The 25,244-nt window shown below is 38.7% G+C and overlaps 1 long non-coding RNA gene across 2 annotated transcripts in view; it reads left to right on the top strand.

The window, feature by feature from the left end:
* Positions 1-24,833, top strand: part of LOC107207753 — a 51,180-nt gene extending 26,347 nt beyond the window's left edge. Inside the window, exons 4-8 of one of the 2 annotated variants that reach the window (XR_001522917.3) lie at positions 7,586-7,866; positions 9,955-10,116; positions 10,214-12,637; positions 15,664-15,893; positions 23,406-24,833. This is a non-coding gene — a long non-coding RNA (uncharacterized LOC107207753). Of the gene's footprint in view, positions 1-7,585; positions 7,867-9,873; positions 10,117-10,213; positions 12,638-15,663; positions 15,894-23,405 lie in introns of both variants that reach the window. The other variant, XR_004498301.1, reaches the window with a different exon arrangement.
* Positions 24,834-25,244: the final 411 nt, after the last annotated feature.

Here is a 25,244-nt window from a genome sequence, read left to right as displayed (position 1 = left end):
TGAATAAAATTTTTCTGCCTGCCTCTTACTTTTACTTTTCAGCCTATATCCATAGAGTATTTCTACTTGTAAAAAAAGTTAAAACAATTTAAATATAATAGGTACAGAAAAAGACAAGAGCAAAAAGGAAAAGCAAGGTCTGGTTACCAGTGCCGTTTCCAGTGGAGAGATGAATTTCAAGAAGGTATGATTAATTATCGGTATTAAGAGCTGAATTATAGCTACAGAGGTTCTAAATAGAGCCAGTATGTTTGGGTTAATTAATGATGAGAACAGCTGGGATTATGGACAGAAAGGCTGAAGGAATGGTAGTGGCCACTGGCACATGACTAACTGACAAAAGAGGATGTGATTGTTGTTGTTTCCTTGCTTCAAGTCCTTTGGAGTCAAAAAGCTAGAAGGCATTTCTAAAGTTTATTTCTTTCCTGATATTCTAAACTCACATGTCACTTGCTAAAATTCTTTAAAATCTAGAGGATGACAAATGCTTTATAAGTTTGATATAAAAATTGTCCTTTTATGGCATGGCAGCAGCAGGGAGATGGGCCTGGAATTCAGTTTCAAACAATCACAATGCCAGCACAATTGAGAACCCCAGGTCCAGCTGGGCTTGGTTGTAGGCTTGTCACGAGATTAGCAGTGAATGCATTTTAAACTGCTGACAGTGAAATCCCAGGCAATTTCTTTTCCTCCATGCAGCATTTGTTAACCTCAGCTAACATTCTAAAGAAGTAACACAATCCAGGTTTATTTATGTATATAATCTGTTCCAGCAATCTGTTAAATCATATGTTTACATTTTGAGTAAAGGCCCAATTACTAAACTTTATTCACCTCTTCCAGTGCAACTTTAGCAAGAATTACTGCTGATAGTACCTCATGATATTTTAAAATACATTACAGTTAGGTTTCACACCAGAGTGAGATCAATCTGCCGTTGCTGAAGATCCACAATATTTATTGCAACTTGACTGTGAAAATTCCCATTTATTAAATCTTATAACCTGTAGATCAGCAGCTCATTTTCCCACATTTCTCTGTGCTTACCATTAGGTCAGCAATAAGGTGTTCTCAAAAGTGGATAAATGCTTTGGAATGCTCACAGGGATGCAGTGCTGTCACATAACAATGCACATACACACAGAGGATTAAAGGCAGTGACACAAGCTTGCAGGCAGCTTTGCTCTACAACAGGGGCAGACAGTCCCTGCAGGATCAGCAGAAGGCATTTTACTTGCACACACAGATTTACAGAGTTTAACATATCAGGTACTCAGTGAAGCAAACAAGATTATTTATCTGCATAAAATAAACAGGCATGGAAGTCTTCAAAGACTGGACTCAAGCTTCTGCCCACCTGTTCCCCAGCTAAACATGTCGGATTTTTACCACCCAGTCCCTTGCACGCTCCACTTCTCTAAAGGCCCCAAATTTGTAATGTGGAGTGTAAAATGATGTGTGCCTTGTTCACTGGACAGAGAAACAGTGAAATGAACTTCACCTAGTTAGGAGTTTTCAGCTTAGAAGATGACTTTCAGTTCTCCCTGTACACATCTTCTGATCCCAAAATTCATATTGTATCTCAGGAAGCTTCAGAGCCTGTGCTTGAGGTGCTGCCAAAATATGTCCCATGTTTCAGTAGAGAAAACACCAGAATTTGTTTCCCTAATGCTCTAAGACTTTCTGTTCTCATTTGAGTTTTACATTGAAGAGTCAATAAAATGATTTGTCAATTCAGTTTCCTTGATGCTATCAGTGTTTCTACATGGAAGCAGATTTCTTCCAGGACACATTATGTTGTTTTTTTCACACAGATTCTGTCTAAGCTGCATTACCTGACTACACAGCCAGATAAAGAGTATAAATGTAGATATTACTGTGACTCATTTGGCAGACAGCTATTTGTAAAAGACTGTAATTTTACTGTGTGCTGAAACCACAGTTCAGTCTCTGTGAATAAAGACTTTCTTGTATTTCAGATTTTCGACTTGCAGCATGCTCCCTAACACACTGTTAATTAAGGGCTGATTGTCTTTAATCTTCATATTGCAAAGGTTTTATGGTCTTGCTGTGTATAGAGCATATATTTAGGGAAAGAGTGAGCTGATCTCAGCTGGCTTGTCTAGATGCTAATGATGTAAATATACATCTCTGGAGAGGAGTTTGTTCTCCTCGGTTACACTGACACTGAATCAAAAGCCAGTTGTATGCATCAGTGTTCAGGCCACTATCTAGTACTGAATATTTTGGTTTGGAACGAGCAGAACTAATGTGAGATATTATAATCTGCATGTGCCTTGCCTAAAAAACCCAAGCCCATAAAAAACCCCAAACAATGAAAAGAAACACATATGATATCCTACCACGTTATCATTTCTCAGCTTCAATATCTAAAGAAGACCAGATCATGAGAGAATTGATACTAAGGAAACTTTACTAATCATTTGTGACCACAGAGGAATTCTATTGGGAAGGGGAGAGAGCCCAAGCAAAAACAGAAGGAACGGAATCTGACTGATGAGCGTGGAAAATGAAGGAACAATTCAAGATTTCACACACACCAACCCATCACTTTCAACTGTTTCATTTTTTGTAGTTGTTTCAGGCTCTGTTTAAGACTTTTGCTCCTTCTGTGGAGCACTGGTAAGTTTTCTTTCACTGCTTGTTTACTTATGTAGACTAATGTGAACCTAGAATCCTGCTTTTACCTTCATCAGGTCACTTACACATGTGCTCTCTACTTTTTCTGTCGTGATTTGCTCTTTGTCCTTCCCTTGACCATCAGTGCCACCCCTGAAGATCTCAATTCCCTTCCTTATTGCAGAAATCTCTTTTCTTTCTGAACCATGACCATGTTACCGCACCTCTCATGAGCTTCATGTCAGTAGATCACCACTAGCTGAAGTAATAGCAAGGTTCAAGCCACCTGTAGGTCAAGGGGGTCAGATACTTCTCCATGTCCGTTTCAATTACTTCAGTGGAACAGAAAGAGCCCCAAGAACTTCAAGGTAATTTCTTGCTCTGCATGAGATTCCTGGAATGTTGCTTGTGTGCACTTTCATACTCTCTTTTGTACTAGCCTAATGTTGTCTTCATTCTCCACTATCCTTATTTCCCTAAAACTTGTGAATTGTGAATCCAGCCTTCTAATTTCCTTACACAAACATTAAACTGAACATCTGTGGCTCTGTTGTAATGTTAATAAATATTTGAATACATGGAAATGGGATGCTGTACTGCTAGAGATAATATGTATGTTCACTCAGTTCTTACAATAAACACCTTTTCCACATCTTCTTTCCTCCCCACTGCATTTACCATGATAGATAACCCCTCAAATCTTTTCCCTCCTACAGAGAAACTGGGAAGAGAAAGGGGAACTAACTACTCCATCTATCAGGAGGCTTCCCTCTGGCCCAAAGCTGTGTACACTCCCACCGGGGATCTTCAGGGGAAGCACATTTTGTGCTGCAGAACATGTGCTAGTTTACATCCTGTTTTCATTTCTGCAGAAAATTCACTTCCTAAACAGTAATGGTGAGAGTTTCTGTAATCTCATGATTGGCCAGGCTATATAAGAAGCCATGTTCTCTGAGTAACACAAAAACCTGGAGGCTTGAAAGCGGCACAGGGTGCGTTGGCCCTCTTGAGACTCACTGTTATCATGCACAGAGTGTTGTGCAGATCAGCAAGATTACCTCCAGAGACTTTATTAGGAAAAACAATTCTTGATTAACCTACACAGAAATATATACCCAGTAAAGTACTTCCAGCTGATTCCTACCCTTTGCCTCTGTGCTATCACTTCTAAAACACAAAGAAATTAAACTTAGTAATGTCTAATTATTCACCATCTCCACTGCCTTTGCACCATTTGGTGCAGCTGTTTCCAGCAGCACCAATCAATAGCAATACCACATTTCAGACTATCTGAAATACCCATCTTTCTTTCACCTTTATATTCAGCTCATTCATTTGATCAATTCTGTGGCCTGGTAGATGAATAGCTTCCTTTACTAATACAGGAGTTTTTGCTGGTTTTATCTTTTCATCTCTAAAAGTCCAGCCAAGAATAAGCTGAAAACTTGCTTTTTCCTAGGTCTTCATTAAAAAAAACAACAAAAAAACCCCAACAAAGTGTGGGAGAATAATTACTTATTTTTAGCCACTAGCAAGTCTGTAAGGTTATGCAATTGGCAAAGAAAATCTAGTTTGACCTACATACATTTTATTAATGAGGATGAACCAAAATGAAGGAAAGAAAACCTTATTATTACTATTTCACAATATTAATAATATTTGATATGAAGTTACAGAGAAACAGATACAGTGTTTTATACTGTTTTCCAGTATGTACTAAACACTCTTCAAAAGCATCTTGCATTTCAGATGTTAAGATGTAAAGCCTCCTAGAATAAAATGTCATTTGTCTTTCTCACTTAACCAGTCTCATAACAGATAAGGGAACACAACAGATGAAGCATAATCTGAAATGGTTCATGTCAAAGCTTGCAATATTAAAATGTATTAATCTACTTGCTCATCACTCCTTTCTCACAAGGCACATCATTGTTTATCATTTGGACTTAAATATTCCATGCCCAGTGCATGGCTGAATTTGGATTTTTTTTTTTATGAGTGTGAGTATGTGTTTAAAGCTCTGCTAATTCTAGCTATTTACCAAGAATTATGGTAGCAATTTTCTGTGTCTCACAGAGCAGACCTTATGTATAAAACAAAATGAGAGAATGGGAGGAGCACATGTCAAGGAGGAATCCTGTGCTATTTCAAGAGAAAAAATAAAATCCATCCAAGTTTTCCCAAGTTAAAAGCTTTTGATAGAAGCTCATAAATGCTATTTGGACCTCCAGCCCTAAGTAAGATCTAAGTTTATGACTGTAGTATAGATTTACACTTCCTTATTGTGCCTAGCTTCCTTAGAGCTCCTTGCACTTATTGACTCTATTGACAGATCTTCAAATTAGAAAGTGGAAAAGATGGACATTCCCAGTGGATCTAATTTTGGATCAGGGCAGGCACTGAATGTGGGAGCAGCCTGTCCATTTTCCCTAAATTCTGGAATATTATTTTTCTATGATAGTTGGACTTGATGATCTTAAAGGTTCTTTCCAGCCCTAATGATTATGTAACATTCTATGTCATTCAGGAAGAGGAGGAAAAAGATTTTTAAAACAGAAGGTCAGAAAGTATTTTGAAGAGGAATAAAGTGAAATGAAAGTCAAGGTACTTGACTTCTGATTTTGGGAACAACATTTGTACTAGCTAGGTCCCATGCAAAACTGTGTATAAAATGAGTCTGCAAGCTCCCCTGCTTCTATTTTGATTTTTTTTTCCTTTTTTTGGGTGTAAAATCTTATTTCCCTGATGTTAATGACTTAAAGATATATGTGTGACCTCTCCATCATCAAGATGAATGCAAAATAATATCTACCTTTCAACCCCAGCATCCTTCTCACTCTGCAGGTTAACAAAGAGAGAACAGCACAATGGGTTTTTATCTTCTAAATCTTACACTAATATTAACAATATGCAAATGAGTGCCTACTTTTAAAGTTAAACATAGTAATTCAATTTTTCTTATCCCAAGTCAGTATTTGAATTGTTGGCTTAATGTTAACTTGTATCTTGTTGTGCTTATCTGGAACCTTTATTACGATCCCTTTTCTGATCTTTGGCCTTCCACAACTCACCAAAGTCATTGCAGGGCTGTAATTTCCATACTGTTTGAAAATGGCAGCTATAGAAATAAAGCTGGCTCTTCATTTACAGTTGTCATGCCCCCTATCAAATCCCATTAAACAGGGGGAAACTGTAGAGTTTACTTCATCACAGGATCTCAGTTTTAAATCAAGAATTAAGGAGAGGAGTTGTGCGTTTCCTCTGTTGTCTGCCTGTTATTGGCACAGCTAGTGGTGAATTTGGTGTGGCATATTATTCACTCTAGCCTTGACTTCCTTGTGACCCTCAGTGTGCACACAGCAGTAACCCTGCCTTCCTGCAGGGAAAAGCCAAGGCTGCATCTCACCTAGATAGGAGGAAAGGCAAGTCTGCCTGAACTGCACTGCTTTGCTTGTCACATTGTTGGGTTTTTTCCCTGGCTGTATTGAACCTTTTTTTTTTTTTAGCCATTGTTCAGGTTTTGGCTGTACAGGACTTATGTTCTAGATCTCTATTTTTTCCTGTAATTTATTGGCCTTATCAGTAAAGATGGTTCCCTGTGGAGCAGCTATATTTAGTTGATTTTGGACTCAATTTTAGTCTTATAGTGACAGCTGTGCCCTCAAAAGCAGTTTGTAAACAGTTCCATGGAAAGGCATAAAGCCCTCCAGGGGCTCACCAGAAGAGGAAGTGGGGCCACAAGTGTAGGACAGATAAAATCCCTAAGGGGATAAAGATAAGATTTAATTACAGAGACCAACCATTTCAAACAAGTGAGATTATGATAAGAGGTAGCATGAAGGTAGGCAAGGGGTTTTGAGGAACCACACAGATGAGCTTTGGGTGATGTGTATTAAAGAAGAAAGCTGTGGTGCAGACAGAAAGACAGGTCCATTACTTCATACAGAAGAAGAAAATTGAGATTTCCACTTTGTTAAATAGTAGTTAGGAGAGGAGAACAGCTCTTTAGTGAGCTGTTGCAAAAAGCTGGTTTAAAGATTACTTCATTAGCAGCATAGAACAATTGTTGGAAGGAGAGAAGCCATATTCTTGCCCTCAGACTCACATCCTTAGCTACTCCGACTCTACTTTCCCATGTTTCTTGTGGCACAGTGTGCTTCTTGGGAAAAGCCCCTGCAGCTTTTCTCAAACCTCATCAGGATCAGCCCAGGAAACACCAAACATATCCATGGGCAACTTCTCCATCACTCACTCTAGGAACTCTCTTCCCTGCCCATACAATGGCTCTCATAAAACTTCAGGGAACTTACTAAATTTAAAAGCTCTCCTGCCAAATTGGTTAAAAGCGCTAAACATCGCCATAGCTTTGAAAAATGAGGCAATATAATTCTAAAAACATTGCTTATTTTAGGTCATTGTCTTTGTATACTAATGAAGCTTGCAAAGGCTGTAGCAAATTATGTACCTCCTGTACACCTGTTATAAACACCAGAAGTATTTGGCTGACGGTTCTTTCCTCCCAGTCTCTTTCATTTCCCCTACAAAATTTGAAAGCATGCGCCATGACAGGAAATCCAAAAACATTTGGTACCTTCTCTGCAAAAGCTGTTTTACCTGGATTCATTTTACACTTCTGATAACACTCTGCTAAGATTTCTCTGAACTATCACAGTTAAGAAATGTTCCAGTAATAACAAGGGTATTGTTCAAGCATTTTCTGTCTTAATTCCCACCAATTTCTCAGAGAGAAACCTGATCCCCTAAAAGAGTAATGATTCAATCCCTTATGAGTTTGGACTATGTCCCTAGACAGATGGAAAGAGGGTATGTGAGAACTGTACTTGCATTGAAAGCACAAATATATTTTTAAAGCAACCTGTATCACCAAAACCTTTGTTTGCTTCAAGTAATTTGGTGATCTGTTGTTCTATATGTTGTTACACAGAGTTCATCCTGGTTTTCTGCAAGGAATGGCATCAAGCAGAGAGGAAAACTTTTCCAGAGCTGCCAGTGTGGGCACCCAGCCTTGGCTTTTTGCACTCGTCATTGACCAATCTATCTGCATTTCGACAGGGCACTTGGTCATCTTGACCTATTAGAAAAACCCACTTGAGGTTGATGTGATTTGGTTCAGGAAGATTTGCAGAACTCACACTTCATCTGTCAGCATGGTCTCAGGCAAAGTTTGGGGATTTCACCAAAGAAAGGGAGGAAGCCCAAGACATGGTAAGATATGATACCTGGCCCAGGTATGCAAATCAGTAATCCAAAATTTTGGACATTTTTCTGTAGCTGGTTTATTCTGGCTTACATAATTATAAATACACAACATATTTAGATGGCACAGAGCTAAAAAAACAAACCCCACAACAACAACAAATGATCTTATTTTCTTTCTCTATTGTTTTCCAGTGAGTTTGTTCCATTTTGCAGCATGACAAAAACCCCCAGCATTCCAGTGCTTTAGCTCTGCACACTGCTATGGCCCATCAAATGTTCCCAGCTCTGCAGATGCTCTGTGGCTTTCTATACCCACTGAAGGGACACTTTCAGTGTGGATAGCCATAGGCTGCAGAGCCCCTGTTAGCTCAGCATTTGCTGGAGGCAATTCATCTGTACAATATCTGGCACCAGTTTCAAAGACAACTCTTCACCTGAGGCATGTCTATCAAATGTTCTCAAATGGAGAAAAGTATCTTAATGGAAAAAAAAAAAAAAGTTCTCAGAAAGATGTTACAAAAACACACATGTAAGGACTGTAGACAAGTTGTATGAGATCTTGTGTTTCACTTCTTAAATGGTTTACCTGTGCTTGATAATACTCAGAACACAGGTAAAAGTCTTACAAATGCTAAGTTTAGCCTCTTCTTACACTATAGTTACTGTTTATAACTGTTGTGTTCTTTCTTTCAAATTCCTCATTTCCAATGAAAGTTTTTCTCAAACAAATGTAAGCCACATCTGAGAGGTTGTTTTGTTTTGCTGTACATAAGACCTTGAGATTAATTGCTTAATGCTTGGTATGAGTAGAAGTAAACCACAGAAACCTGGCAACAATATTTGAGTCACTAATACTCTTTTTCAAGCTATGTATTAATGCCAAGTATCCCCCAAAGAAGCACAGATAAAAAGAAATAATAAACCGTACTAACATTTAGTGAAGCATACTGATATTTCTGCTGCGTAATGGGTAAAAAACGACAGCAGCTCCAGCTGAACTGTGCTGAAGCTGAGTGTGAACAAGCAACGTTCACTAATGGAAACATCCAAGGAACACAGACCAGTGTTCCAAAGACAGTTCCAAAGAGTTTGAGAGATTAAAGTTATTAGCATGGTGGGGCTCTGATCCCATAAAACACACTAGCTACATCATACATGTGGAATTTTATGCTGAAAGGGAAAGTGAGTAAAGAAAGTTTGCAGGGTTAAACTTCTACTTTGATAAAGAGACAGGGTTCAAGCAGCTTTATATAAGAAGTGCCCAAGTAAAGAAGGGGAAAAAAAAATCTGTAGGATTTTTTCAAAATTTAAATGTTTGTCTTGACTATGACAGAAAGAGTAAGAAAAGAATACAGAAAAGTATTACAGAGAATACAATTATCTTTTCTCAGTTTTCCTAGTCCTTTCAGTGCAATCACCCAGCTGCATTTGAAGTCAGTTCTGAGAGCAAACCTGGTCCCCTAAACAAGATTGTCACCTAAGCCGTATTTTATTTCTGACTTATTGAGAATTTAGGGGCCCGGCCAGAATTCATACTTTAGATTTGATTATTTTTAGCCCTTGTGGCACCATTCTCCCTTCTCCTGTTACCCAGGAGACAGCTATCTATTGTTTTCTTTTGAAGAAAACCCAAAGCTGTGCAAAGCTATATGAATCTATGCCTCCTGGTGCTGTGTATTCCACACCTAATAACACCCATTTTTGGCTTGTTTTTCAAACATGACATTCCTGTACAAAACAGGGTTGCCTCCCTCCATAACCCCAAATATTTTCTGCCTTCTTTCCTCAGCTTTTGAGGCTAGGAACATATGTAATCCCAGTCATCCACTGATATTTTACAGATTTTACTTTGCCTTACAGAGGCTCAGAGAGCAGCAGCATCAACAGCAGACATTACTCTGTTCTAGCAGCCTGTCCTGATTTCATGCACCTTCCTAATGCTGCTTTTCCTTCTGCCATCCAAGAAATTCTCTTAGCTATAAACCACTGCTGTAATTAATCTTATTTTTTAAGGATTAAACAGGGTACAAAAATCCAACAGAAGATGCACTGAGCCTTCTCTGGTAACCATGCTGCCATTTCCTGGTGTTCCAGACTCTTATCTGCTGTGATTGTGGACAGTTGCATGGCTAGATAAGAATAACATCTTTATAGAAGTATCCAGATCATCTTCTAGAATCACTTAGGTTGGAAAAGACATTTAAGATTGAATTCAGCCACGAACCTAACGCTGCCAAGTCCACCAGAAGTTATAGGGTGAGCAATTTTCCTTTTCCAGGTGTTTTCTAGAGTGCAGCTGGTGGTGATGTTAGTGAAGATAAGGATTACAATTTTTGCTGTGCTTCTCTTTCAGTAAATCAGACCTTTCATCATGGATCTCCCCAAACTCCCTGCTGTACTGTTCCCACCTGCCATGCCACTAGAACCCACCGGAATCTGGCTGGACAACAACTGGAAGCGTTCAAACGGATTGTTAATCTTCCTGTGTGATTATTACTGAGTGATCTTCCATCATCACAGAAAGTTATCCCCTCCCCTGAAGGCCTTATAGACAAAGTGCAAAGCACCCAGCTCTCAGGTTTCCCGCTGCCCTTCCTGCCTCAGAGTGTAGGCTGGTTCAGACTGATGATTCACAGACCATCTATTTTCAGCACATCTTCTTGGCCTTTTAGGTCATGGCACTACTTTTGCTTGCATGGATCTTGCTTGTGTGAAGATACCTGCCTGATGTCTGCTCCCAGCAGCCTTTCAGCAACTGCCTCACCGTGCACTGCTTTGCTCCAGAGTGGGCTTATCTCTGTCCTCAGCAGCGCACGGCACTTACCTGAGAGAGACATTATCTTCTCATTTGAGTGCAGCCTGTTCACATTACGGAATGCATGTTCTCCATAGCACATATCCTGGTGGGGGGTCTCCTATAGGCTTTCAGAGCTTGTTTGCTCAGTTTGATGAGCTGCTAATTCTGTTTGATCTGGAGAGTTGTCACAGCAATAAGATACACACAGTGTCCCCAGCACCAAGTCAAGACAGAGGACACCCAACAGAAGCTTTTGAAGGAAGTGAACGATTTTAGCTGGCTTCCAGTGTCCAGTCCCATGACAAGAACTGCTCCACACAGTGATCTGACTTTAGGCACAAAGAGCCTTTTAAAGAGGCTTTGTTGAAGTGTAAAATCCTCAGAACAGCTTGGTAGAGATCAGTAGATAGTGATCTGAGTTAGGATCAGCTCCAACTCAATTCTCTGAGCACCACTGAGTCTTAAATGCAAATAATACAGAAAATAAGCTGGGAAGAAGTTATTTAGAGACCTTTATAGATTTCTCAACATTAGGACCACCACAACCGTTGGGCAAAAATGATGTGAATAAAATACCAGTAATCCTGAAATAGGCAGTGTCTAGGAAGACATTAGACAACTGGATGAGTAGGAAATATTCCTGAGCCACACCAGCCTTGGGAACTGACCAGCAGATTTGCCTGGTTAATGAAGACCTATACAAAGCAACCTATACAAAGAACCTATACAAAATCCCTACACACAAACTTCTGGGCTCTGTCTATAATGTATATATTGAAGACGTTGTTTGTATAAAGATATAGTATTATTCAATCACACTATGAGCAATGCTATCAGCATCACATAAAATACTTCATATAATGCAAATTTTTTAATCAAAAATTACTAACTTTTTTTGATGCTCAGTCATACAAGTGAATAATCTTCCTGTAATGAAGATACAAGTGACCTTGATCTTCTGTTTACAGAAAAAAACCCATGACATTAAATTTGCAAAAAGAACAGTATGGATCCATAGAAATCATTGGCCTGAACTAGCCAAGCATTTAGTTTTCTAGTGGAATCCTGTAAGGAGGATTATGATACTAGCACGTACCTATTAAAAGGATAATTATGCTGAAGAAATTAAACAACCTACACATGATGCCTCAAGCTGTTGCAGTTTTCTTGCAGTATGCTTTAAAAGGCCATTGGCTGTGTCCACTTTTTTTTTCAGATGCAGGGAAATACCTTCCTTTGAGACTGTGCCAATCTAAACTACAGAGTTAGTCATAGACCATAATGGCTTAAAATTTAGAACAACTTCAAGATGAGAGCACTGAGCTCATGTTCAGGCTGGAACTATGACCCTGGTTCTTTCAAGTCCAAGGACAACCTACTCAGCCAGAATCAGTTCTTACATAACGTTGTAAAACATTTCTAAAAGTGTCCCTCTTAATCTTTTAGCAAGAAGTGCTTCTTATCCCAACGTTATGGGGCATAACTGGGCAGCACAGGAAAGCTGTGCCAGCTGACAATGTCTAATGAGGGCAGAGCTCTAGCTTTTCATCAAGAAAAAACTTTTCAATAACAAGTCCCCTTCTCCTGCAGCTGGCAAGCTGAGACTGAAACTTGCTTCCCCAGCTCTCCTTCTGCAGCACTCTGCATGTAACATTACAGAGAAAATAAAAATTAGAGCAACTTCAAAGAGTTGTTGTTTTTTTTTTTAAAATAAAATGAAGTCACCAACAATTGTAGCTGTTTTAATCATCAGGAACCAATACCAACAAAGGCTTTATTCTTGCTGGAGATATGCAATAAAGAAACATAGCACTAAGATTTTCAAGGTGTCCCTTTTCCTCTAAAGATTAGACTCAAAATGTCAGTTTAAACCAAACAACACACCCCACCCCCCTCCAACACCACAAAACCCAAATGTTCTGAGACAGAAACAAAAGCCAGAAGCCAGAAGTCCCTGGAGCCTGTGTGTTGTTTCTGAAGGTGGGTCAGCTGGACATTGCCTTAGTTCTGTTTCCAGTGAACTGTTATTTTTAGCTTAATGTGTACTATTTGCTGAAAAGAACACGAATCTGCAGTGATATCTCATTAGCTAAGTCTCCTATAGCCCCTCAAACCCTGACAGAAAAAAATGAATAGATTGACTTCCGTTTTATACTGTTATTTTGAGTTACAAACTAACTTTTATGTTTTATACATAATTACATTATTAATACATAGCAAAAAAAGAAATTCTTTACATGTTCTGCTTATATCTAATAGTTTTCCACCTGACTCAAGGACCGGTCCTTAAGTAACATCTGCTTGTTCATAGGAATACAACTTCAAAACCCAGAGAGAGCAAGGGCCCAGACCCATCATTACAGCTCAGCGCAGTTTGTAATGCTGTGGGTAGTTATATTACACCACTGGTGAGGTTTGGCACAACTGAGCCTTCCAAGACAGAGGCAGACAATGAATCAAAGTAGATTCTCTGTAACAAGCTTAAAATTCTACAAGCAAAAAGCAAATCATTGGCCATGGAGTGCAGCTCCTGCAGCCCCACAGAGCACAGCCCATGCTCAGGCTCAGCACACTGCACACCTTTTCCTCAGCCTTTGCTCCAAGAGCAGAGCAGTGCAAACACACTTACCTGGCTGTCCTGGGCTACAGAGGTCCTGGCACAGCCTGCATCCCCTTTATACAGCAGGCCTTCCACTGCTCCCTGTTCCCAATGTTCAAGTAAAGGAGAACTGTTTATGCTACTGCACTGATAAAAATCACCTCAGAGGGGCCCAGAGCTGCCCTCATAGCTCATAAATTATATAGTTTTACTCTGCTTGGCACAGGCTTGAACCCTGTTATAATTTAGGTTAAAAGACAACACAAAGTTTCTGCCTTTTCAGAGCCCTTCGGCAGTTTTGCTGCAAACCACAGGGTCTGGTCAGGCCTCTACAGGTGTTCTTAATTAGGAGAGAATCCACGTAAGGTACAAGCCTTAAAGATATATGGCTTTTAAACACAAGCCTTCAAAACTCAGCCGTATCATACCATCATCTTCACTGAGTTATGCTTACAAAGAGCACAGATAAAATAGTGTTTAATCAGAACTGCTGCTTCCCTTTGCAAGCAAAAGATAATGAAATAGCTATCCTGCAGTATGAAAGCATTGAGTTATCTCATCCTAATGTGAGTGCGTGGTTGATTCACCTTCCTGTCTTTGACTTGCTTTAACACTTGAATTTAAAAAGTACTTCTGTCCTTAGAGGTAAGAGTCATGTATAAAAAAACAGCATGGAGACTTCTTGCAGAATGTGATTATTTTTGGGAACAAATCACCTGGTCTCTTGTTCACATTTTCAAGAGAAGACTGAATGACTTTAGAAAGCAAAGACTTCAGAGAGACAGGGTGAAACCATGCATGGAAATAAATATGCAGCTGTGGCCTGGATGGTCATTAATGATGCACACAGCCTGTGAGGATGTATGGGAGAAACATTCTTCATTTTGAAAGAATCAGAGGGAAAAAAAAGGCACCCGCAATTATGCCACACAGTGCCATGAAATATATTAGACCCTTTCTTAATGCTGGATAAAATGACATGAGAGGCTTACAAAAGCATTGTCACTGTCATACCCCAAAGGTTTCTCCAAAACAAGAGCCCTGGTTTTCCAAGCACCAAATTTCCAGAGCAATCTGTCAAGGAATCTATTATATAATAGACCAGAGAAGGTCTGGGACCAATAGACATTTGTCTTTCCAAAGGTCATAAAGTGCTGTCAGTGGAGCATTTTCCTGCTCCCTGAATTATGAACAGCAGACCTGCTCTGTGGCTGAGTTGGTTGGATCTTAATGTTTGTTAGTTGAGGGAGTAAGGATCATTTGTGGCCTCTGGAAATTCCCTACCAGGTTCTCTGTGCTCCTGGGGGTTCCTGCTGCAAACCACTCTCAAGATGTTGCAATATTTCAGGACTCTTCAGATCACCAACTCCAGAAGAATTTCAGGAAGATGTCAAGATTGAAGGGGCCAGGTCAGGATTCTACCTGTGCAAAAGCAACATAAGCCAGTTGGTTATAAAAGGCTCTAGGCCTGTGCTACTGTATTTTGAGTGAGTATCTCTGAAAGTTCAGGGATAACATAAGGCCTCTGTCTTTCCTAAGTATTGAACTGTGCCATCTAAATAAAATTTTGAGAGTCACAACTGAACCATGTCTTATAACTGTCGCCAGTCTCTGTTAATGTTTATAGAAAGCCTAAGAACATTAACTTTTACCTCTGGGCTTCTCATCAAGATGCCTAAAGTATATGAATAACTTTATAGAATCAACAACTGAGCTGTAAGGAAGTTTGGACCACATGATAAGTTCCCAAAATAAAGTTTTGCAATTTCTGTAGTGGATTCAGCAGACCTAAACATGAAATGCATTCATAGGCAAAGTCTTCCCAGAGAGAATCTCTAGGTCAGATTTTGATTGAATTTATCTTAGCTAATTTACACATCAATTTAAGAAGGGTGGTTTAATGTCTCTGTACTCCCACACATCCATGGCTATTTTCAGAACTACCCAGGATGCATTTTCATTGATTACAGTGCCCAAACAGGAGCCTGCCTTGATACTAATGCAGAGCAGCTGTTTTTCACGACCTTAACTACACATTGGTACAACAGCAGCCTGAACTGCAGCTGCCCTGCGGCAAATGCAGGAAGGGATGTTTTGATTTCCTGATTCTGGCCAGTGGCTGTTATAAAACAGAATATATGGGCTATACAATGAGCAGTGTGCCCCTCAAACTGTGCTGAAACAAGTAGGTTTCAGCAACAGATACTCAGGCTTGCCTACAGGATACATTTGGCCATGATTATAGAGGAACTATGTGGGTTCAGGGAACATGAAAATGAATCAGTGCACATCCCTCTGGTGTCCCTTAATATCAATACTGTAATATAATAATATTTTTATTCAGTAGGTGTTGTTTCTGAGGGCTTCTAAATGCTTGCTGAACCTTTTTCCCCATCTTTTATTGCAGAAACCCTCAGCATTCCCAGTCTCCAGTTTAACAGAACCTGACTATCTCCATTGAATTCAGAAGTCCCCAGGATGGATTTGCTGACTTAGTGTTGGCCAGTGTCACCAGCTGAATTAGGAACCTTCATTTGGTGGTGGAACTGCTTACCAGTGCCTCTTCTTGAAGTGTATTTTTAGTTCTGGATGTCTAGAAAGTCCTCAGCATCACCTCAGGAATGTGCCAAATCGACGGTAATTTCCAAAAAGTTCTGATATGAGAAGCAATTATGTCAAGTAAGATTCTTGGCTGAGAGAAACTGATGTTATCATTTTAAAAAAAGATCTGGCAAAGCCACGGTGGTAATGATATGAAAAGTAAATAAGTGCAGGAGATAATACAAAAATGCTGAGTTGGACAGGAAATTATTTCTAATATGAAGTCTTCCTTTTATAATACTCATTCCACCAAAATGGATGCATTTGAGTTGCTGTTTAGGTGCCCTTATTAATTGCTGTTTACAGAATATTAGTTTAAATGCAGAGTTCTTTTAATTCTGGCTAGGTCAGTAATTGTGGTAATGAACAAGGTGTAGCCTCAACCATTTGCTTTAGGAGGAATAAATGCTCATTTACAAAATTAAATTATTTTCTTTTTGTGATTTCATAGAGGTATTAAAAAAAAATAAAGACCCTTTTCTGGCTAAAGTGAAAAGTTAGATTCCATGAAAGCTTAAAGTCATGACAATTCCTTGTGCACTACAAAACCTGTGACTGCTATGAAACAAGACCCACACACTTAAATTCTCAGCAATAAAAGTTTCAGATAAAAAAAAATTAATTATTATTTGATTAACTGGTAAAATGTGGTGGTATAAATAATTCAGATAATTTCCTTTTCCCACTGATGAAAACTCTTGATAAAGTTACTTTAGTACCAATTGTCTATATATAGATTTGATTAGGGCCTCCATATTTTCAGTCAGTGGTTCTACTTTGAATTGCTGTACAATTAATAAACATGATTTTAAACTTGTAGTGATATGTCACATATATAAACAATAGTTTAATTCACAAAATAAACGATGAAGCTGGCTAGGGGTGTCATAGTTCAGCTTTGTAAAGTGGTTAACTTGCTCTTCTTGCCTTCACAAATGGAGAAATGGCTGCTTGATTTATTTTTTTTTAATAAATATCTTCAGCATATTTTGTAATATAAGTCAGAGTTAAAGAATTCTTTAAATCTGCTAGCTTATAATATCATGCAATCCAATTACATCCATTCTCAAAGGGCTCGATTCAAAGCTTTGAAACTAATGCCAATCAGTTTCTTCATTATTTCTTAATAAATCACAGCGTGATCAGTGAGTTCTGTGAGACACTTCTGTGTCTTCTGCATCCTCTGTAGAGAGTGCACTGGAAGCCAGGTCAATGTCTAATTTGGGGCATAGCATGAAAAATTAATGCAGACAAGAAAACCACAGAAATTAAACTCAACTGTTGTATGAAAAAGGTGGGGGTGTATTTAGGAGTGTAGTTTTGTAAAAGAACTTCCATTTAGGGGCAGTGGTGCCAGCGTGCTCACTGACTAACTTGAACCATGGCATAGAATCTGACAGCTCTACCTGGTGATGGGGAATGAGAGAAAGGCCTCCCAAAACTGTTCCTCACATCTCTCACTGAGGAAGTGGTATGTTTATTTCTGCAAGAGTATGCTATATTTACAATTGTAATACCCTTTCAGTTTTGTAAAAGAGAAAAAATCATTCAAATTAGGGCTTTATTCAGTAAGGCAGGAGATCTCTTTTCTGGTTTAATGACAAACTTTAAAAGTGCACAAGTAAACCAGCAAATTATTTATTACCTGTGCCATTCTATCAGCTATAAAATAAGTTTAGTAGTGCAGGCAGAGCAGCAAAATGCCACATTACTGGTATCTATTTTATGGTGATGGTGAAAAGAAACAGGAAACAAAATGAACTGTGATATGCAAGTAAAGACTGCAAGAACGTCACTGGAGATACTACAGTGGGAAAGGACAAGCAATTGGAGAAAAGAATATGAAGGAAGAGAACTATGAAGTAAAAAGGAACAAGAAGCAGATGAGAAAGAGCCTGGTACTTTGATATAGATAGCAATTTAGAGTAAGAGTAAGCATGAAATCTTATTAAATACACAACTATAATGCAAAAGAATACTCTCACAAAACTTGTTTTGTCCAGATGCCTGTACTCCTGAGTCCTGTAAAATGTAGTTAAGTTATATCTCCATTTTAAGGTCAGAAGAGCTCTTGTAGTCTGTCTTCCACATACAGTATGCATCTCATCCAGCGTTCACTCTGTGGAGCACAGTGTAAAAGGAAAATACCAGTGCAAAAGGAAATACCTGGCATTTTTTAAGAATCTACATTTCTCCCATATTCTCTGCACCTTCTTGGAATATTCAAAGCTTCAATTTATTGAAGGCACTAAGTATAGGTTCTTCTTTCATGTGGGAAGAGATCAGTCAACATGTCCTTAGAAGAGTTGCCAAGAGCTAAACTAAGACTGACTTGCTACAGTTTTCGGTTTGGGCTCACAACCTTTGTAGTAGCTGTTATTCTCCTCGTTTAACACAAGCATTCAGTGATAACCTGTGAATCCAATTACAATGTCTTACTCAGAGGTTTTTGGTTTTCTTAATTTCTTTATAACCAACAAAAATGTTCCCTTAAAAATGTAAAATACCTTTTAATTTATGAATTCATTTGAAGAGATGCCATCATTCCACTTACTACCCTTGTGTTAAATTAGTACTATTCAATACAGAGATTTCACCAATGAGCCTTAAGGACTTTGTTCCTTCCCTGAACATATTAGGACTTCCTACCTTCCTTTCTATCCTAAATAGAAAAGTGAAATCATTGCCAGTGTTTAGGCTCTAGGCAGTTTTTGGCCTCAAGTTTTGTTCTCACAGTTTCTTCTCCCCCCAGTGCAGAGGCAGTGATTATGCCTGTGCTGATCTGACGTGTTGGTGCCTGTGTGTGCAGGAACCTCTCCTTGCCAGGGAGGCTCTGCCTGGGCACCCAGCACAGGAGTGTTGATCACACTGAGCTGAGACTGAACCCAGAATGGCAGGGTGGTGTTCCTCCTCCTGCATAACCACCTGGAACAAAGGTGCTCCCATCATCCATGGACTTTTATCATTATTTAACCCCCAGGCTTCCTAAAGTTGGAAGAAGAGAATTCATAGAGGGTGACAGCACTGTGTCCTCAGTTTACTTTGAGACATAGAACTAGGTTTTGAGGTTTGAAAATGAGCCTTCTTCTCCCAAGTTTACTTCCTGTTGCTCTTATTCCTTTTGCTACTTCAGCTGCAGAAGCCAGAGTAGTTTACTTCCTATTGTCTTCTTGGAATTACGATATTGCCCCCCAAAAACTTATTTATATAGCTTAAAATTATAGAAGCCAATGGATTGTTTGTCACCAGGCATTCAACTTTTGACACATTTGCATTTATACCAGACTCTGGTATTCTGACTTACAATATCATACTTCAGTTGGAGTTAAGAGTAGTTTATATATTGAATATTACTCCAGCTTGGTGGATCATAATAAAGGGAAAAACAATCATCTGCATTTAGAAATACAAATATATAATTCTTCTGCTCATGTTACAATGAGGATGGTGAAGAACACTAAGGACTGAAAGGATCAAATAGGAGGCTACAAAACCCAGGAACTTACTAGATTTTTGTTTATAAAATCTTACAAGCTAAGAGGGGATCCAAACACTCCACTGACTTCTAGGGACATGCATTAAGTGTTAAGCAGATATTCCATTCGAAGCACTTTCTTGTGTAAAAAGGATTCTTTTGTTTGTGAAATTTTTCAGCTATTAGGTGAATCCATAATATGCCCTTCTCTAGTGCCTGAAACTGCTGTTGGAACTTGCATTCATTCTCATATTCAAAATGATGTAATGAGAAAACAGCTAATGTGCTTAGGTTTTTTTTTAAAGGAACTAACATGAAAAGTCTTGGAACACAAATTTTTGTAATTAACATGTTTGCTGACAAAAGCTATTTGTGTGCTGATGGCAAGCTGCTTCCGTACTGTATTTTATGTGCAGATGAAACTGCATGCAGGTACCTTCAGAGCTGAAACATGCCTGATACCAAACACCTTTCCTATCTTTTGGTAAAGTGCCTGAAGGACAGGATTGAGAGAAATTGCTTGGGTATGGATAACGACCTTCAAGGGTAAATCTCAACTACGAGGATAATTTATACCCTCTTTTAAGAGTCTGTGTTGTGAGTCATTTCTATTGCAGGGTAATGTGATGGAGCACAATGCTGCTGCTGAAGCTGAGATATCTCTTAGGTGTCTATTGAATCCATTAGGCTCTGAAAATTGCAGCTCACTGATTATTGACTTACTCTGCAACAGTTTAGTCTGTGTGTGGAGCTTTCACTATCAAAAAGCTCTGGCGATTCCATGTTAGAAAGTAATTTTCCATATGGCTTACTGGGAATTTAGGCACATAAACAAATACTCAGCAGTGATAATTAATGTAGTTTATTGAACAGGTTTCAGATTAGGCACATAATTTTCAGAGCTTTGTCACTTTCTGTCTGAATATAGTGTTTATGTGCCTGGGAATTTGACTTTTCCTCTTGTGTTTTATTTTCCTTTATTCTCCATTTTGATGATAAAAGGTAAATGCAAAGGTAGGATTGTGCTGATGCTGTGGAAACATACTTCATTGCAGTTTATAGACAGAAACCTCTGCAAGAAATAATGTTTATGTGATCATCTCATCTTGCCGCAGATGTTTTAGATTAAGCTTCTTCCTACACAGTCTGCACAAAAAACATGAGCAGATACTCTAACATGCTGCCTAGAAAATTGATATGGAATAGAAGCTGATGTGAAATTACAATGAGCAATTTAAGTGCCGACGTGGCGATATCCAGTTGTTCGCACTTAAATGTTTATGAGCAGAGGAGGAACTGGAAACAAGGACCTGCTCCATAACCAGGTCTGCTGGGTGTCCTAAGTGGATATAAATATAAATAGCAACATATGGGGTATGGATTCATTTGTACTCTAAACAGTTTTGCAACATCTTTCTTTTGATAGGAGGAAAACAACCAAGCACAGCAAGCTTATGATACTGTGCAAATCTGTCACAGGCAAGGAAACACAGCCCTGGCCTCATCTGTTCTGAGCCTCCTCCAAAAGGAGAGGGAGAGGGCCTGCTTGGGAATTGCAGCCGTGCACATCCTGTCCAACATCCTCAGGGAAGCACAGGCCAGTAGGGGATCATCAGGCATCATGAGGGAGCTCGGAGCCTGTGCTCCACAGGGCGCTGGAGCTGCCCATCAGGACAGAATCCCTGGGCACTGAGTGCCTCCTGAGCTGGCACCCAGCTGACCAGCAGCACTGTCCCTGCTGTGACCTCTGGGGAACAGCCCGCCACGTCGCATCTGGGGGTTTTGTCCTGAATTTGGCCTTCAAGAATTATTTGGGTTTCGAAACTTGTGTTTTTCTCCCCTATAGATTTCCTCTCTCCTTTTCTGCTCTGCTTTTCTTTAGTTTTGGTGTTTGTTTTCTTTTGTTTTTCACGCTTTTAGGTAAAACTTGACACTTGAAGTTCATCTTTTTTAGTAATTGGGAATGTTTCTCTGGTTAATGAAGATCATGGCTAAGGTTCCAGGGTTAGATATTGTTAAAAGCTGCTCTGCCAAGCTCCTCAGAAATAATTCCTAGCAGATTTCTCTTCTAGTGTTTGTCATGCTAACATAATTTCAATTCAGAAAGAAAGACAAATGTTATTAGGACTCAATGAAGCAAATACAGGAAGGAATCATTTAACATAATAGTGATAAAACTGGCAATAGATTACAGGAAATTTCTTGTCAGAGCTATGTAAATGTTATAAGTTTCTGCATTTATGACATTTTCTTTTAAATCTGAAGGTTTGATGAGTTAATTTTATGGGTAGACAGATTTTTGTTGTGTTTTTTTTTTTTTAACTTAGGGTAAGGTTCCTCAAAAGAGAAATGCTCTTTTTTGTATAAATTTTGCAGCCTGATTATGAACTAGCAGTATTTTTATATATAATTCATAATAGCAGAGAGAGAATTTTGAAGAGATTTGAACACTTAATATACCACTGTTACTTCATTATAATGTGGTAATTTGTAAAGCTTGTTGTGGGCTCAAGATAATAATCGCATCTTCACCTAAGATTCATAATATAGGCAGAGAGTCTGGTAACACAGAATCTGCACTTCAGTGACTAATATCATCCAAGCTCTTCAGTGACTAGTCTCATCCAAAAGGTCTGTTCTTTGAAGTCAGCAGATACTGGATCAGACTTTAAAAGGAATTAATACATAATTATATTATAAAAAGCTGAGATTCCTTTTAATTTTTTATATGAATACCTCAATGACCCACGTAATGGATTCCTTTTATTGTTTTTGGTTCTTTTGGAGTGGGGTGGGGCAAGGGGAAGAATAAAAGAGAAAAGTATTACTAGTGGGGGAATGGGATTTCCATTATATGAAACATTTCAAGGTTTCTGCATCCCTTTTAGATATGAACCAGTGTGAAAAAATTTGGATTTTCAATATGTGAAATGCAATTCGGAAAATGCTCTCAAGCTTGAAATAGCTCATTTAAGAAACTTGAATGCCTTTTTTTTTATTTTGACTCTGCTTTAGTATGAAGTATATTTCAACTTTTTATTTTACTCTATTAAATCCTAGGAACTGGTCTATATCAAAAGAGATATAAACATACATTTGAAGTAGTGCTTTATAGTTTTTCATGTGAAGATCTGGCTTTCTCAGTAGCAGCTTGTGCTATCACATTCTAGTTAAGCTGACACAGAGAAACATAAAGACACCTCTCATAAGAGCAAGAAGTTCTTCTGGTGCTCCTGAAATATCTCATCCTGTATACAATTTTTAGAGGAGCCATACAACATCCGACACTGCTCTTTCACCTCGTCAGACAGGGTGCCTCATCTCCCACAAAGCAGCCTGTAAAAGTCTGTGAGTATTATGGGCCAGGATGCAGATGCTGCTCTTTCATGGAAAGATTTATGCTGGCAGAGCTCACTTGGATACCTTTGAAGAAAAGCAGCTGGAAAAACAAGGTGTCTAGGTGAATTCTTGAATTTCTTCCAGAGACAAAGTGACCCAGACTGATAATCCGTACATTCCTACAACGGCAGGAAAATGCATGCATATGTCCCAGCAGTAATTCCCACTCCCAGCTTTACATATTTTTTCCTCCTATTCAGACTCATAGGTGATACTGTTAAACAGGCACAAGACTTTGATCTTTCTCAGAGTCTAAAGGTTTCAAACTGTTAATCCTAAGAATGCTGCAAAAGTCATTAAATGCAATACTGAAGAGGTTCTGAGAATCAAAAGATTTGAGGTTCTCCTTTAATGAATTTTCAGGCTGTTATCACTTGCACATAATCCTTTTTAATTGTCCTTCCAATTGCTTGTGAAAATTCAAATTCAGAACAGGTATTTTTGGCCTCACCCAGCTTTAACTGTTCCCTTAGTAATATGTATGCAAAGTATTAATTACTAAATTGAACTTGCAAACATTTAAAAAATGGTTTCCTTCTCTCTTTGAAAGCATTTCATTCACAGCACAATTTCATTCATCAAAAGCACTGAAGCATCTCAGTTTAAATCATCTGCATATTTATTTTTTCCTTTGGCCTCCAGCTGAGACACTAAATCTTATGCTTTATTTTCAGAGTTTTTGCTGCTCTGTGGAACAGTCAGGTTGAGATTTCTCTGCAGTCTTTTGGGGTTAAAGAAGATGGCGTGAAAAAGAAGCTGCAGAAGGAACACCTGTGCAACTATCAGGAGGAAATATTGTTTTGGGAAAAGAAGAATTAATTGCTGGATGTTGTGGTTGTGTGGAAAATTAGGTCATCCTAATTTTTCATACTATTTTAGGACCAGGTAACTAATCACAAACCAGTAGTGTAATAGGGTCAGAGAGTTTTTATGGGGCTGTTAGACAAGTTGCAGACACCTGTACAAATAGGAGAGCTCCCAGGATGTGTGAGCTCAGCGAAGAGGAGCTCAGCAAGGTTTTTGCTTGATACCGTACCATATAACCCTTCATTTTGTGCATTTTCTGACTAATCATAAAATCTCACCCAGCTGACTTCCAAAGCCAACTGGATCAAGTAGTCCTCTGTTCCGTAGCCACAGAGCCTCTCCCTGTCCCTCTCCAATGGAAATTCTGCAGGAAATGTTTGATGTAAATCATGCCAAGGTGCCATCAGTCTGAATTTCTTGCTAGAATTTTAGTATTTCTCTGGATTTGACTTATTCCTTATAATAAAAATTATTTTGGCTATGCAAAACCTCTGTCCTACCTTTTCTCCTTGCCATGTAGAAGTCTGAACACTATTGTATCTTACTGGATTATTTTCTCCTTCTTTTTGTTTCTTTCTCTTTTCTTCTTTTTTTAATGCTGTTTTGACAGCCAGTCAATTTTTTTACCTCCCTTTGAAGAAGCTACTCAAAAGGGCAGGAGCACATGAGCTAACTTCAGGGATGAAAAAGGAGAGGTATTTTTAGAGTAAGGGGAACACAAAAAAAGAACTGGTTTATTTACTGTAAAAAACTGTGGAGGTCCTTAGCTTTGAGGCAGGCTGATGGCATGTCTGCCACACTCATGACAGACACTTCAAAGTGCAGAGACATTCTACAGCACTTCAAGGAATTTCCTGCTCTGCAAATAATGCTGCAGAAGAAACACTCAAGTACAAGCAGCACAGCATTGCAGAAAATCAGGTGGCATGTTTAACAAACCTTCCAGTTTTATGAAGCAGGGGAATTCCATTAGGAGTGTGGACTATTTACCTTAACACAATCTTTCATTGGAATAAGAGAAGTAGAACTTGCTCTGTAGGTTCGTAATTGCTGAAATTAATAAGTGTGGCTCATCACTCTCTGCAGTACTATACGAATTTACTGTGCTCTTTTATCTCAATTACTTTCTGTGTGTGTCTTATATTTCTCTATTAAACTTCAGTAATTGTAACACTGTGGTAATAACATTAACATACTGAGTATTATATGATGGGCTATTTTACTTTACTCTGACTGCCTTATTTACATTATAATTATTAGTGTCTATATAAATGTGATTCATTGAACTAATAAAGTTTTCAGACAACTGCCATAGCTCATTGATTGTTTTCTGTGCAGAAATTTACCTTGCATTCTTAGTTGGATTTCCCTTCACTTTCAAGGCTGGCATTTGGACAACAAAGGCCTTCCACTTTAGCCCCATAGAAATGATACTTAATACTTCATTTTATCTTGATTTCATTAGGCTGACAAAGCAATTGAGAGGTACCAAAGTTGTATTTTCCTCAGCTGATTTGTTCTTTTGTTCAGAAATACTGCCAAAAGCACCCTTCTCACTCATCCTGCAGAACTGATGACCAAGTCATGATTTTTTGAAGCATTTAAGCAAAGTAAAGTTAATCAGTTAGCACTCTGAAATCTTAGTGTGGTTCATTAGCCATGCAGTTCTCCCCCAAGAGGAATTTGGGTAATGCCTTTTGGATGGC

This window comes from Parus major, chromosome 7 (genome assembly GCF_001522545.3).
Source record: "Parus major isolate Abel chromosome 7, Parus_major1.1, whole genome shotgun sequence".
NCBI classification, from domain to species: Eukaryota; Metazoa; Chordata; class Aves; order Passeriformes; family Paridae; genus Parus; species Parus major.
This window is presented reverse-complemented; position numbering and strand designations above follow the sequence as displayed.